The sequence below is a fragment of the Schistocerca gregaria genome, chromosome 8 (genome assembly GCF_023897955.1).
Source record: "Schistocerca gregaria isolate iqSchGreg1 chromosome 8, iqSchGreg1.2, whole genome shotgun sequence".
NCBI lineage: Eukaryota > Metazoa > Arthropoda > Insecta > Orthoptera > Acrididae > Schistocerca > Schistocerca gregaria.
In genome coordinates, this window is record NC_064927.1 from 388,885,956 (window position 1) to 388,899,121 (window position 13,166).

Here is a 13,166-nt window from a genome sequence, read left to right on the forward strand (position 1 = left end):
TAGATAGAAATATGCATAGAGCCATTATCGGAAAGGGAATTGAATTAAAAAGAACAATGAGGATACTGAGACAAAATGACAGATAATATATTTTTTTCCCAAAGGTGCTTCTGATATTATTAAACTTCATGAACACATCACCAGTCGTGGCATTCTGTCGAATCTTCATTAATAGACTCGTATATCTAGAGCTGCATCAAACCAGTCTCAGGACTGAAGACAACAACAACAACATATCTATTGTTCTTTATTTACTTTTGGCGTGATATCCCTTACATATCATGGGTCAAAGGCAGAATGTACTGCATTATTTTTATTATTATCGAAGGAAGTGCCACAGTGGTAAAACACTGGACTCGCATTCAGGAGGACATCGGTTTAAATCCTTGTCAGTCCACCAAGATTTAGGTTTTCAGTGCTTTCCATAAAATACAAAGATCCTTTGTTTGGAAACGACACATCCCTCAATACCAACGGCGACCGACTGGACGGGAACAGCGGAATAGTGTACTACATATTTCTCTTATTGGAGCTTCTGCTCCATCTCTCATCACATCTCGACCGGCCGACAAACTCTATCCTTCCTAAATTTATATGTACGAACCCTTTCAGAGATTCGGAGGACCTATTAAATTTATTAAATACAAATTGAGTGGCAAAAGAAGGAGATATCTAAGGTTGCGTGGAACTCACAAAGCCAACTGGAACTTAGCCACACAAAGAGCTTAATCGGTTTGCTACCAGTGGCAGACGCGAAAGATTATTTTGTTATGCTTCTGTGCGCCCTCCACACTGCCTCTAGCCCGAGAGGCTTACTCATAGACGCTGAAGAAATCCGTAAGATTAGGACCGTTCAGACGAAATCTTGAGGGTTTCACTGTACGTATTCGGCGGTCTTACATTGTCAAGTTTAAATATTGTTAGAGCCACAAATGATGGCGGGTGAGTTTTAGACTTGTCCTGCGAGCATCCGTCACGCATCTCCAACATCCAGTGAGCGTCCCAGTAATGTTCTGAGCACTCAGCTGTGAACTTTGTAGCCAATGCGAGCATTAAACGTGAACGTAGCGAGTTATTTAGCAAATTTGTATTCAATTTGTTGCGGCTTGTCATCTCTTATGGTGGTGGTATGCGACAAATTCTATACAAGCGAGCGAGAGACATAATTAGCAGGATATATTCTTTCTTTAAACTCAGAGCACACTTAATCGTTAGTCTTTAGACCTCAGTGGAAAGCTTTCCTCGTAACACTCTACTTCTATTCTCTATAAGAGTCCGTACCAGTAGTTAAGAACTTTTCCCCGTGATGTGTTAAATATTTGTATACTCCCTCACATTTTTCCCTTTTTATTTACTGTTCAGTAGTAAATTTTCTGATCAGGATTCCACAAACTATGTACTGATTCGTTCCATGATTAAATATCGTGGGCTCATACTGTACCCGAAAACTCAAAAGGAAATAAAGAGAAGCGAGCTTTATCTAAGTCATTTATGTTCCCCTTGAGGCGAAATATTATCAAAAGCTAGTTACAAGTTAAAAACATTTTGAAATATAAAGTATTGGCAACTAACAAAAATTTCCATTTTAAAGACATTTAAGAAACTCAATTCATTTTCAGATATCACGCGTTTTATGGTAGAATACTTTCTGCCGTTTGAAATAACAAAATGATGCACGTTATGTATCTACTTTTAAAAATATAATGATTCCCCCTCCACCCCCCCCCCCCCCCCACACACACACACACAAGCGCGCGCACGCACACGCCTCCATAAAAGTCTAAGTCTGTTACTGACGAATTAACAGGATACTCCGAAAAACTTTAATATACTATGCAGCACTTAAATATGTAGATCTCGTTATCTACCGCGTGGGGTAAAGTAGTATGTAAGCATAGGGACCAGTTACCTCAGCAGTTTGGTCCCATAGGAACTTACCACAAAAGCACTCCGTCTTCAGGCCACAAGTGGCCCATCGAGACCATCCGACCGCCATGTCATCCTCTGTTGAGGATGCGGATAGGAGGGGCGTGGGGCAGCACACCGCTCTCCCGGTCACTATTATGGTTTTCTTTGAACGCAGCTGCTACTATTCGGTTGAGTAGCTCCCCAATTGGCATCACGAGGCTGAGTGCACCCCGAAAAAAGGCAACAGCGCTTGGCGGCTAGGATGGTCACCCATCCAAGTGCAGGCCACGCCCGACAGCGCTTAACTTCGGTGATCTGACGGAAACCGGTGTATCCACTGGGGTAAAGCCATTGCCAACTTACTACAAAAAGCTCGTTATATTTACAAAAGCTGCACAAAACACAACTTCATATCATATAATAACAAAGACAGAAATTAATATCGGAATCATTGGAAGAATCCTAAGGAAATGCAATCCGAAAACAGTACGCTTGTCGCCCACTGCTTGACTACTGCTCAGCAGTGTGGGATCCGTACCAGATAGGGTTGATAGAAGAGATAGAGAGGATCCATCGGAGAGCAAGGCGCTTCATTATAGGATCATTTAGTAATCGCAAAAGCGTTATGGAGATGATAGATAAACTACAGTGGTAGACTCTGCAGGAGAGACGCTCAGTAGCTCGGTACTGGCTTTTGTTGAAGTTTCGATAACATACCTTCACTGAGGAGTCAAGCAGTATATTGCCCCCTCCTACGTATATATTGCCCACACAGAGGTATACCGACAATCCTTCTTTCCACGAACAATAAGAGACTGGAATAGAAGGGAGAGCCGATAGAGGTACTCAAGTTACCCTCCGCCACACACCGTCAGGTGGCTTGCGGAGTATGGATGTAGAGGTAGATGTAGAATCTACTCATGATGTTTTCTAGTGCGCTGTCATGCATGTGATTCTAAAATCGGTCACTAGATTGAAACACCGACCAGGTAACTTCCTGTGTCCTCCAGGTACGAAACTCTCCCCTTTTAATTTGGCATTTGTCCTTAATTGTTTATGTTACGGCGTAAAATCAAGCGCCGGCACGCCAGTCGGGAACGAATTTTTCCAATCATCCTGATTTTTTTCCTATTTCTGATTTTTCGGTAAAAACCTAACATTATATTTTTATGAGATGTATATTTCTTGTAAAAAGTGCCAATAACCTGAATTCAATCATAAGAAGGATATAATTGCAGATCATTTAATCAAAAAGGTGGCGTTCACATTCATATGAGTACTATAAAAATCTAATTAAATACACTTACCATTTCTGTATCATAATGTAGTAATATGCCTATAAACACTAAGTGGCCATCTATCTGTCATTTGAGATACGATACACTTGCGTAATTCTAGTCAAACTTACTTTCTGGAACATTGTGGTTTCTCAAACTCGCCGAATAGCAATTTTAGCATCTTGCCCTTTCTTTGATAAATTTCTGCGGACTCCCATGTAAACGCGAAGAGTTTTGTACGACATTAACGCATAGTCTGGTTTCGACTTTGAGCGTCACTGAGCCGAAATTTCGTTGACAGAAACAGACTGAGTGTGGCGCACGAGACGAGGAAGCAGCGACCATCTGCTACGTCAAGACGGACGACGTGCCAACGAACGTGCTCGCCGTTCGAGGTCACTGGGTGGCCGCTACCTGATGAGAGGCAGGTTTCAATGGATGTTGTCACAAGCGAGTGACGTTACGAGAGCTCTCCTGTCAACCGTGACGCCATTAACTATCCGCCGATAAAGTTCTATTTACCTGTCGTCGCCTTCACGCACGGCCTAGCCGCTCTGTGACAGATGTGAATTGTCTACAAAATTAACGCGTAGACTGTATAGTTCCTTATACGCTCGGATTTTTAGGTGCTAAAGTCAGGAAATTATTTACTTTAGAGAAAAAATATTTAATTTTTACTCACTTTATTTATATGAATATGAACAATGTTCAGTGATCAAATATACAATCGGTACGCATGCTTCAGTATACTCTATCGAATATATTTCAAAACGCTGCGCATGAAAGCGTGATTCTTCCGGGGCTCAAACCTCGGGTTCAGTTCGTGATAGGAAGATGCGGACATGTACTATAGCTAACCCCTGGGCTAGGTACCATTATTAAACTCAACAGGATAGTCTTAGTGTCACTATAGTACGGTATAGGTTCAAATTATGTACACTCCTGGAAATTGAAATAAGAACACCGTGAATTCATTGTCCCAGGAAGGGGAAACTTTATTGACATATTCCTGGGGTCAGATACATCACATGATCACACTGACAGAACCACAGGCACATAGACACAGGCAACAGAGCATGCACAATGTGAGCACTAGTACAGTGTATATCCACCTTTCGCAGCAATTCAGGCTGCTATTCTCCCATGGAGACGATCGTAGAGATGCTGGATATAGTCCTGTGGAACGGCTTGCCATGCTATTTCCACCTGGCGCCTCAGTTGGACCAGCGTTCGTGCTGCACGTGCAGACCGCGTGAGACGACGCTTCCTCCAGTCCCAAACATGCTCAATGGGGGACAGATCCGGAGATCTTGCTGGCCAGGGTAGTTGACTTACACCTTCTAGAGCTCGTTGGGTGGCACGGGATACATGCGGACGTGCATTGTCCTGTTGGAACAGCAAGTTCCCTTGCCGGTCTAGGAATGGTAGAACGATGGGTTCGATGACGGTTTGGATGTACCGTGCACTATTCAGTGTCCCCTCGACGATCACCAGAGGTGTACGGCCAGTGTAGGATATCGTTCCCCACACCATGATGCCGGGTGTTGGCCGTATGTGCCTCGGTCGTATGCAGTCCTGATTGTGGCGCTCACCTGCACGGCGCCAAACACGCATACGATCATCATTGGCACCAAGGCAGAAGCGACTCTCATCGCTGAAGACGACACGTCTCCATTCGTCCCTCCATTCACGCCTGTCGCGACACCACTGGAGGCGGGCTGCACGATGTTGGGGCGTGAGCGGAAGACGGTCTAACGGTGTGCGGGACCGTAGCCCAGCTTCATGGAGACGGTTGCGAATGGTCCTCGCCGATACCCCAGGAGCAACAGTGTCCCTAATTTGCTGGGAAGTGGCGGTGCGGTCCCCTACGGCACTGCGTAGGATCCTACGGTCTTGGCGTGCATCCGTGCGTCGCTGTGGTCCGGTCCCAGGTCGACGGGCACGTGCACCTTCCGCCGACCACTGGCGACAACATCGATGTACTGTGGAGACCTCACGCCCCACGTGTTGAGCAATTCGGCGGAACGTCCACCCGGCCTCCCACATGCCCACTATACGCCCTCGCTCAAAGTCCATCAACTGCACATACGGTTCACGTCCACGCTGTCGTGGCATGCTACCGGTGTTAAAGACTGGGATGGAGCTCCGTATGCCACGGCAAACTGGCTGACACTGACGGCGGCGGTGCACAAATGCTGCGTAGCTAGCGCCATTCGACGGCCAACACCGCGGTTCCTGGTGTGTCCGCTGTGCCGTGCGTGTGATCATTGCTTGTACAGCCCTCTCGCAGTGTCCGGAGCAAGTATGGTGGGTCTGACACATTGGTGTCAATGTGTTCTTTTTTCCATTTCCAGGAGTGTATATCACACACTTCCTCCTGCCGGCCGCTGTGGCATAGCGGTTCTAGGCGCTTCAGTCCGGAACCACGCTGCTGCTGCGGTCGCAGGTTCGAATCCTGTCTCGGGCATGGATGTGTGTAATGTCCTCAGGTTAGTTAGGTTAAGTAGTTCTAGGTCTAGGGGACTGATGACCTCAGATGTTAAGTCGAATAGTGCTTAGTGCCATTTGAACCACTTCCTCCCGTTAAGGCAAATGGAGCAAATCGGTTGGTCCTTTTATTCACGTGCTCTGTTGAGGATCTTGAGGGGCTTATGGAGGCACATAGCTCATTTTTGGTTCCTTAGAAAATCGATCAAAAAGGGCGTTGCACCATTACTTCGTACAACCGGGTCGCCGATGCCAAGACGGCTATGCACAACAAACGGCTGAAATTTGTACCACATATTCCAAGGATCTCTGTATCGAACAACACTGAAAATTTTCTTGATATCTTTATCTGTTTCCGAGAGACAGAGTTTCAAAAAATTAGCTCATGGGTGGTTCCTTAGAGAGTCCCAAGAAAAGCATTTTTCACAGTTTGTAGTACCACATCCGAGCCGCGGATTCCAAAACTGCTACACACAACAAACTAAATTTCTATAATATATTTCTAAAATCCCGAACTTGAACAATCTTCAAAATTTCTTGATATCTTTCACCGTTTCCGACGTACAGTCGTTCAAATTTACCATACCCGCACGAGTAAAATGCACACGTAAAATCCAGAATGAAGAGAAAACATAGTTTATAAAGTGACGTAGCACCAAGAGATACCAGTATGCAGTAAAGTGTCTCCGTGAACATCGGAAGAGTTCTGGGAATTCCATTTTGTACTACTGAAGCACATTCAAAACTTTCGTACAAGTAAAATCCGTTCTAAAGAGCAAAATTAGTTTCGTGTTACTTCAGTTTGACAAAAGTGAACTATCAAAATTTTACTGACCCATAAAGTTATTTTTATATGAGTGATATGCCCTGCTTTCACAGGGAAAAGAAGGGAACCAGGGGAAAAATGCTTCTGTCAGACTACAAAAAAGACTGATCGAAAAGTGGGGTATCAGCTGTCTCATTCTATCTTCTCAGCATCTTTAAAAAAAATTCCGAAAATTTTGAAGTGCAAACATATTCGCACTTTTTTATGCTGAGAGGGAAAGAGACAGTGGCATTGGGAAAGAGACGGAATAGTAACAAATGTGGACGATAGGGGAAAGTTATTCTTGTATAAAAATGGTTCAAATGGCTCTGAGCACTATGGGACTTAACATCTGTGGTCATCAGTCCCCTAGAATTTAGAACTACTTAAACCTAACTATCTAAGGACATCACACACATCCATGCCGGAAGCAGGATTCGAACCTGTGACCGTAGCGATCACGCGGTTCCAGACTGAAGCGCCTAGAACCGCACTGCCAGATTCCTGTATAGAAAGAGCAAAGGACACAATGGCGGTATGAGAGAAAGAGAGGGGCACAGTGGTGGTGGAACGTGGTTGACAGTGACAGAACAGTGCTAGGAAAAGAGTGATGGAGACAGTGTCAGTTGGACAGGAATAAAGAAAAGGAGAAAGTGAAAGTGGGTGAGAGCCAGTGATATTGAGAGACCTAGTATGCCAGTGGCAATCAGGAAGAGAGATACGGTTACAGTGAGAAGAAACAACAGCAGTGGGAAGGAATGACTGAAAAAACGTTCAAATGCCTGTGAAATCTTATGGGACTTAACTGCTAAGGTCATCAGTCCCTAAGCTTATACACACTGCTTAACCTAAATTATCCTAGGGACAAACACACACACCCATGCCCGAGGGAGGACTCGAACCTCCGCAGGGACCAGCCGGGAATGACTGAAAACTGGAAATTTGTGGTAAGGTCTTATGGGACCAAACTGCTGAGGTCATCGGTCCCTAAGCTTACGCACTGCTTACTCTAACTTTAACTTACTCTAAGGACAACACACCCTCCCATGCCCGAGGGAGGAATCGAACCTTCGACCGGGGAGACCCCGGGCGGATCGTGAAAAGCGCCCTAGACCGCGCGGCTACCCCACGCGGCAAGGAATGACTGAGATAGTAGTACTAAGAGAGAGCAAGAGGCATACAGTAACAATGAGAGAAGGCGACAGTAGCACAGAACAGTGGAAGCTGTGGCTGGGAGACAGTAGACAGTGGTACTTAGACCTGAGTCGAAACAAGGCCCCGGGAGTAGACAACATTCCATTGGAACTACTGACAGCCTTGGGAGAGCCAGTCCTGACAAAACTCTACCATCTGGTGAGCAAGATGTATGAAACAGGCGAAATACCCTCAGACTTCAAGAAGAATACAATAATTCCAATCCCAAAGAAAGTAAGTGTTGACAGATGTGAAAATTACCAAACTATCAGTTTAATAAGTCACAGCTGCAAAATCCTAACGCGAATTCTTTACAGACGAATGGAAAAACTATTAGAAGCCGACCTCGGGGAAGATCAGTTTGGATTCCGTAGAAATGTTGGAACACGTGAGGCAATACTGACCCTACGACTTATCTTAGAAGATAGATTAAGGAAGGGGAAACCTACGTTTCTAGCATTTTTAGACTTAGAGAAAGCTTTTGACAACGTTGACTGGAATACTCTCTTTCAAATTCTAAAGATGGCAGGGATAAAATACAGGGAGCGAAAGGCTATTTACAATTTGTACAGAAACCAGATGGCAGTTATAAGAGTCGAGGGACATGAAAGGGAAGCAGTGGTTGGGAAGGGAGTGAGACAGGGTTGTAGTCTCTCCCCGATGTTATTCAATCTGTATATTGAGCAAGCAGTGAAGGAAACAAAAGAAAAATTCGGAGTAGGTATTAAAATCCATGGAGAAGAAATAAAAACTTTGAGGTTTGCCGATGACATCGTAATTCTGTCAGAGACAGCAAAGGACTTGGAAGAGCAGTTGAACGGAATGGAGAGTGTCTTGAAAGGAGGGTATAAGATGAACATCAACAAAAGCAAAACGAGGATAGTGGAATGTAGTCGAATTAAGTCTGGTGATGCTGAGGGAATTAGATTAGGAAATGAGACACTTAAAGTAGTAAAGGAGTTTTGTTATTTGGGGAGCAAAATAACTGATGATGGTCGAAGTAGAGAGGATATAAAATGTAGACTGGCAATGGCAAGGAAAGCGTTTCTGAAGAAGAGAAATTTGTTAATATCGAGCATAGATTTAAGTGTCACGAAGTCGTTTTTGAAAGCATTTGTATGGTGTGTAGCCATGTGTGGAAGTGAAACATGGACGATAAATAGTTTGGACAAGAAGAGAATAGAAGCTTTCGAAATGTGGTGCTATAGAAGAATGCTGCAGATTAGATGGGTGGATCACGTAACTAATGAGGAAGTATTGAATAGGATTGGGGAGAAGACAAGTTTGTGGCACAACTTGACCAGAAGAAGGGATCGGTTGGTAGGACATGTTCTGAGGCATCAAGGGATCACTAATTTAGTATTGGAGGGCAGCATGGAGGGTAAAAATCGTAGAGGGAGACCAAGAGATGAATACACTAAGCAGATTCAGAAGGATGTAGGTTGCAGTAGGTATTGGGAGATGAAGAAGCTTGCACAGGATAGAGTAGCATGGAGAGCTGCATCAAACCAGTCTCAGGACTGAAGACCACAACAACAACAAAGAGATACTGACAATGAGGGGGGTCTGCATCAGTGAGTGAGTATGGGCAAGCGGAAGTGGATGGGTATGAGCGACTTAGAGCGATAGACTATAGCTGATGTAAGTAAACACAACGCAATGTTCAGAAGCCGTAGCAGACGTACACTGGTGTTGTTACGCTCTTGGAAGTAGGTCCTACTGATGTATTAGATATCTTATTCCTAAGTGACGTTAAATGGAACTTTAAGATATTCAAATTTATTAACAGTCATCAACGTTTTTCTTAATCACGCTTTAGCTACGTAGTTTTTATTTCAGAAGTCGTGTACAGTCACAGCCTCTGCAGCGTTGTGCTCTGATTTTCGAGCTGTTAATGTGCAGTATGGAAATGGCTGGGACTGCTTTCTGTTCCGTAATGAAACACGCGAATGGAGCACGGTTAAAAAGTGCCGAGAATAGGCTATTCTCAATTTTTTTTCATAAATTTACGGAGATAATTGGCTTTGAAGTTTTCCTAGCATTCTATACACATCTCCTAATTACAAAACTCATCATCATTTTTTATGAATAATGCAGGTCCTCTTGTTTCAAATTACATATTGGACGCGCAATTCCTGTTTCCATTTCAAATACAAATTCTTAATTACCCATGTTTTATGAAACACTGTTCACAAAAGATGTTTAAATTAAGAAAAACATAACAACTTAATTTTTAAGGCAAAAGTGAAAAACCAAATCCTCTTTATTTGGACTATGTCCGTCGTTTTATACGACAGAGGTAGATAAGTATCGTAGAAACATGAAAAACAATCATTTTCAGAGCGTCGAACACATCATACAAATACTGCATTTTTACATTTGCTTCTGTTTCATTACAATATGAACTCAACAGAACTGATCTGGAGCCTAGCTGCGGGATTTGGCCCGAAAAGTAACAAGACTGTTAAGCTGCCAGACGTACTGGAAGTAACGCACGCAGCTTTGTCACACGTCACCGCCGACGCTGGCGGGATGTAGAACGGCTCGTCATAAAAGAAGGGAAAATGCTGCGCCTGGTTGGCTTCGTGGATTCTGTTGTTGATAGGCTCATAATCAACGTAGCAGGTGGCACTTCCAGAACTGAAATGTATTTCTCGGATTGTGATAAGGAAGGAGCTAAGACATTACGAGACGACTGACTGTAAGCAATACGTTCAGAGGCTCTGAGCACTATGGGACTTAACATCTGAGGTCATCAGTCCCCTAGAACTTAGAACTACTTAACCCTAACTACCTAAAGACATCACACACATACATGCCCGAGGCAAGATAAGAACCTGCGACCGTAGTGGTCGCGTGGTTCCAGACTGAAGCGCCTAGAACCGCGCGGCCAAACGTACAGAGGCTTCAATATTTAACTATACGGTGAAATTTTTCAATGCTCACTTACATTACACACAGCTTATTCAGAAAAATTATCTTGTGGTTAAGTCAGGGATTTTCATCGTTCTTGTTTTTAATTACCATATTACTTAAGCCAAAAACGATAACGTGTTGCGGTTTTCGTCTAGTCGTCTAAGTAGGGTATTGTGGGAGATTTGCAGTGTATTATTCCATTCCACTTAAAAATTAAATAACATCCGAAGCTTTATTCCTCCTCTGCTCGTCTCTTTTTACGTGTGAAGTGCAGCTGGTCACTTCACTGCAGACTAGCTGTACCAACTGGCCGGCCAGTGCTGTCCACGTTAAATGCACCGGTAAAGCTGTTGTTCCGTATTATCGCTAAGTCGATGTGCTCGTAACACAGCACAAAACGTACCCTTATTATCGTACCTGACAGTACTCAAGATAGCTTGGCTGTAGTCCCACATGAAATGGAAATCCAATGAGGTTCCAGCAAACGTGGAAGAATACATAGTGTATGTTTACACCAGGTTCATTCTTATGATGAACGGATTATAGTTACTAGTAGGAGCATAAAGCTGGTGTGGTGTCAGTCCAATTTGCACTGTTGCCAAATTTATTCAAGATGGCACCTCTCCCAGGGGGGGGGGGGAATCCCTCACACCCTCTCCGTGGGTTATACATGTGGCAATGTCGCATGATATCACCACCCCCACTCCTACACCTCCCCCACTTCCCATCCTCTACCCCACTTCCCCCCTCCTATCCTTCACTTGTGGATTGGCAGGGGAAATACTCTGTGCTGAGTTGCTCCATAGGAAAGATGTAAGGTACTATATTTACTTGTTTGTGTGTGGACCGGCCTAGATCTGCCTCCCCTACCCCACTTGTGCTGGGTAAAACACAGTCTTTGTTGAGCAGTTGGCATGGAAGGTACTGTGTGAGTGCATGCCATGTGTGCATCAAGCAGAGAGAAGTTTAATAACTGTATTGCACGTTAACATACAGTCGAAAACTGTATATATATCTTCCTTCTCGATGGTTTGAAAGGTGAGATAATGGAGGATCGAAGAAAGAATACTTTTTGCTAAGTAATGGTGATGCGGCAGGATGGGTTGAAGTTGTATTTAGCCGGCTGTGGTGGTCGAGCGGTTCTAGGCGCTTCAGTCCGAAACACGCCACTGCTACGGTCGCAGGTTCGAATCCTGCCTTGGACAGTTAGGTTTAAGTAGTTTTAAGTCTAAGTCTAGAACCACCATGATATCGTCATCCGCCTCCACCTCACAAAAGAAGTGCAAAGGTAAGTATTTTCCATGTGTCTGTTCAACTTCACGTCTTTCTCTGTGGATGCTTATTGTTTCCTCTTCTTCTTTGTTCAGCGACCTCAGGTATGTCCAGACTGGCAGCAACCTCCAGTGTGCCCAGACCTGCAGCGATCTCTGTCGAGCCATAGTGGTCGTCCCATTCCACTATAGACTCACCATGAACTCTAATGGTGTCTAATTGAAGAACGGGAATGAATACCACAGTTTGACCTCTGTAGACGTACATGGAGCATGTCTCATAGGCGTCAGCCAATGATGAACGTTCACGGAGGGCTTATAGACTACTGAGCTCTCGAAGTTAAATGCAAAGCACCCAAGATTACAGGGTGAAAGATTGTTTGCACTTTGCTTTCGCCCCTGTCGGACATTTCAGTTCTTTTCATGTAAGTGGTCAAGGATGAAGTGATGTTTTGTTATGTGCTTAATTTATAAAAGATAAAAGTATAATTTAGTAACATACCCAATACTCAATTATTGCTCAATGGAGCATGTCCCGTAATCCCTTTGATTAGTGTAGTATAGATTTGAAGTCTCAAGTTGCAAAGATAATTTATGGACATTTGTACTTACAAGAAGTGCTCGTATTTGTAGGTAGATACATATTTTTTAAGCAGATACATATCTGAAACATTTTTGTATAATTACATAAATTCCTTTGGATGTGTTGGCAGCCCTGATCCAGATAGCAGCTCGTAAAGTAAGTGTTGACTTTTGTAATAGCTGTTAATGAAGTTACAATTACGTTCTAAAACGTTAATTAACGCCTGCTCTAACTTACCTATTAAAGAATTCGGTTTTTAAACGTATTTTCAAAGAAAACAAAACATTTTGTACGTGCTGGTTTTCGATTTTTCCAGATATGGGTTTATACAAAACTGAGGCGTTTGTGTAAGTATGAAGTGAAGAAATTACTGTGTTTTCCTTCCGCACATATAAAGTAAGGCCCTGTCTATTAGCGGGATTAAAGGTTTAAAGTTTTATCTTCTATTTCTTATTGAAACGCAAGAAGTCCGTATCGCACTTATGCGACTTTAGGCCCACTTTTCGATTGTACAAGTTTAGCGTTTTAACGTAATTTTAAATACATTACATCGCTATATCAATAGTACATACATAACTTTAATGTCTCCTATAACAGAATACTAGGTGGTGTAACCGGCTTCTCTCAGGAAGTTGGTACGAGATTGTGTGGTAGTTGGAATAAAGAACAAACTTTAAAGTAAAAGAGATAAAAAGTTACAATACTTGTTAAAGTACACGACATAA

At 43.5% G+C, this 13,166-nt stretch overlaps 1 pseudogene; it reads right to left on the reverse strand.

Moving 5' to 3' along the window:
* Positions 1 to 2,146: 2,146 nt before the first annotated feature.
* On the reverse strand, positions 2,147 to 2,264 carry LOC126285554 (5S ribosomal RNA; annotated as a pseudogene).
* Positions 2,265 to 13,166: the final 10,902 nt, after the last annotated feature.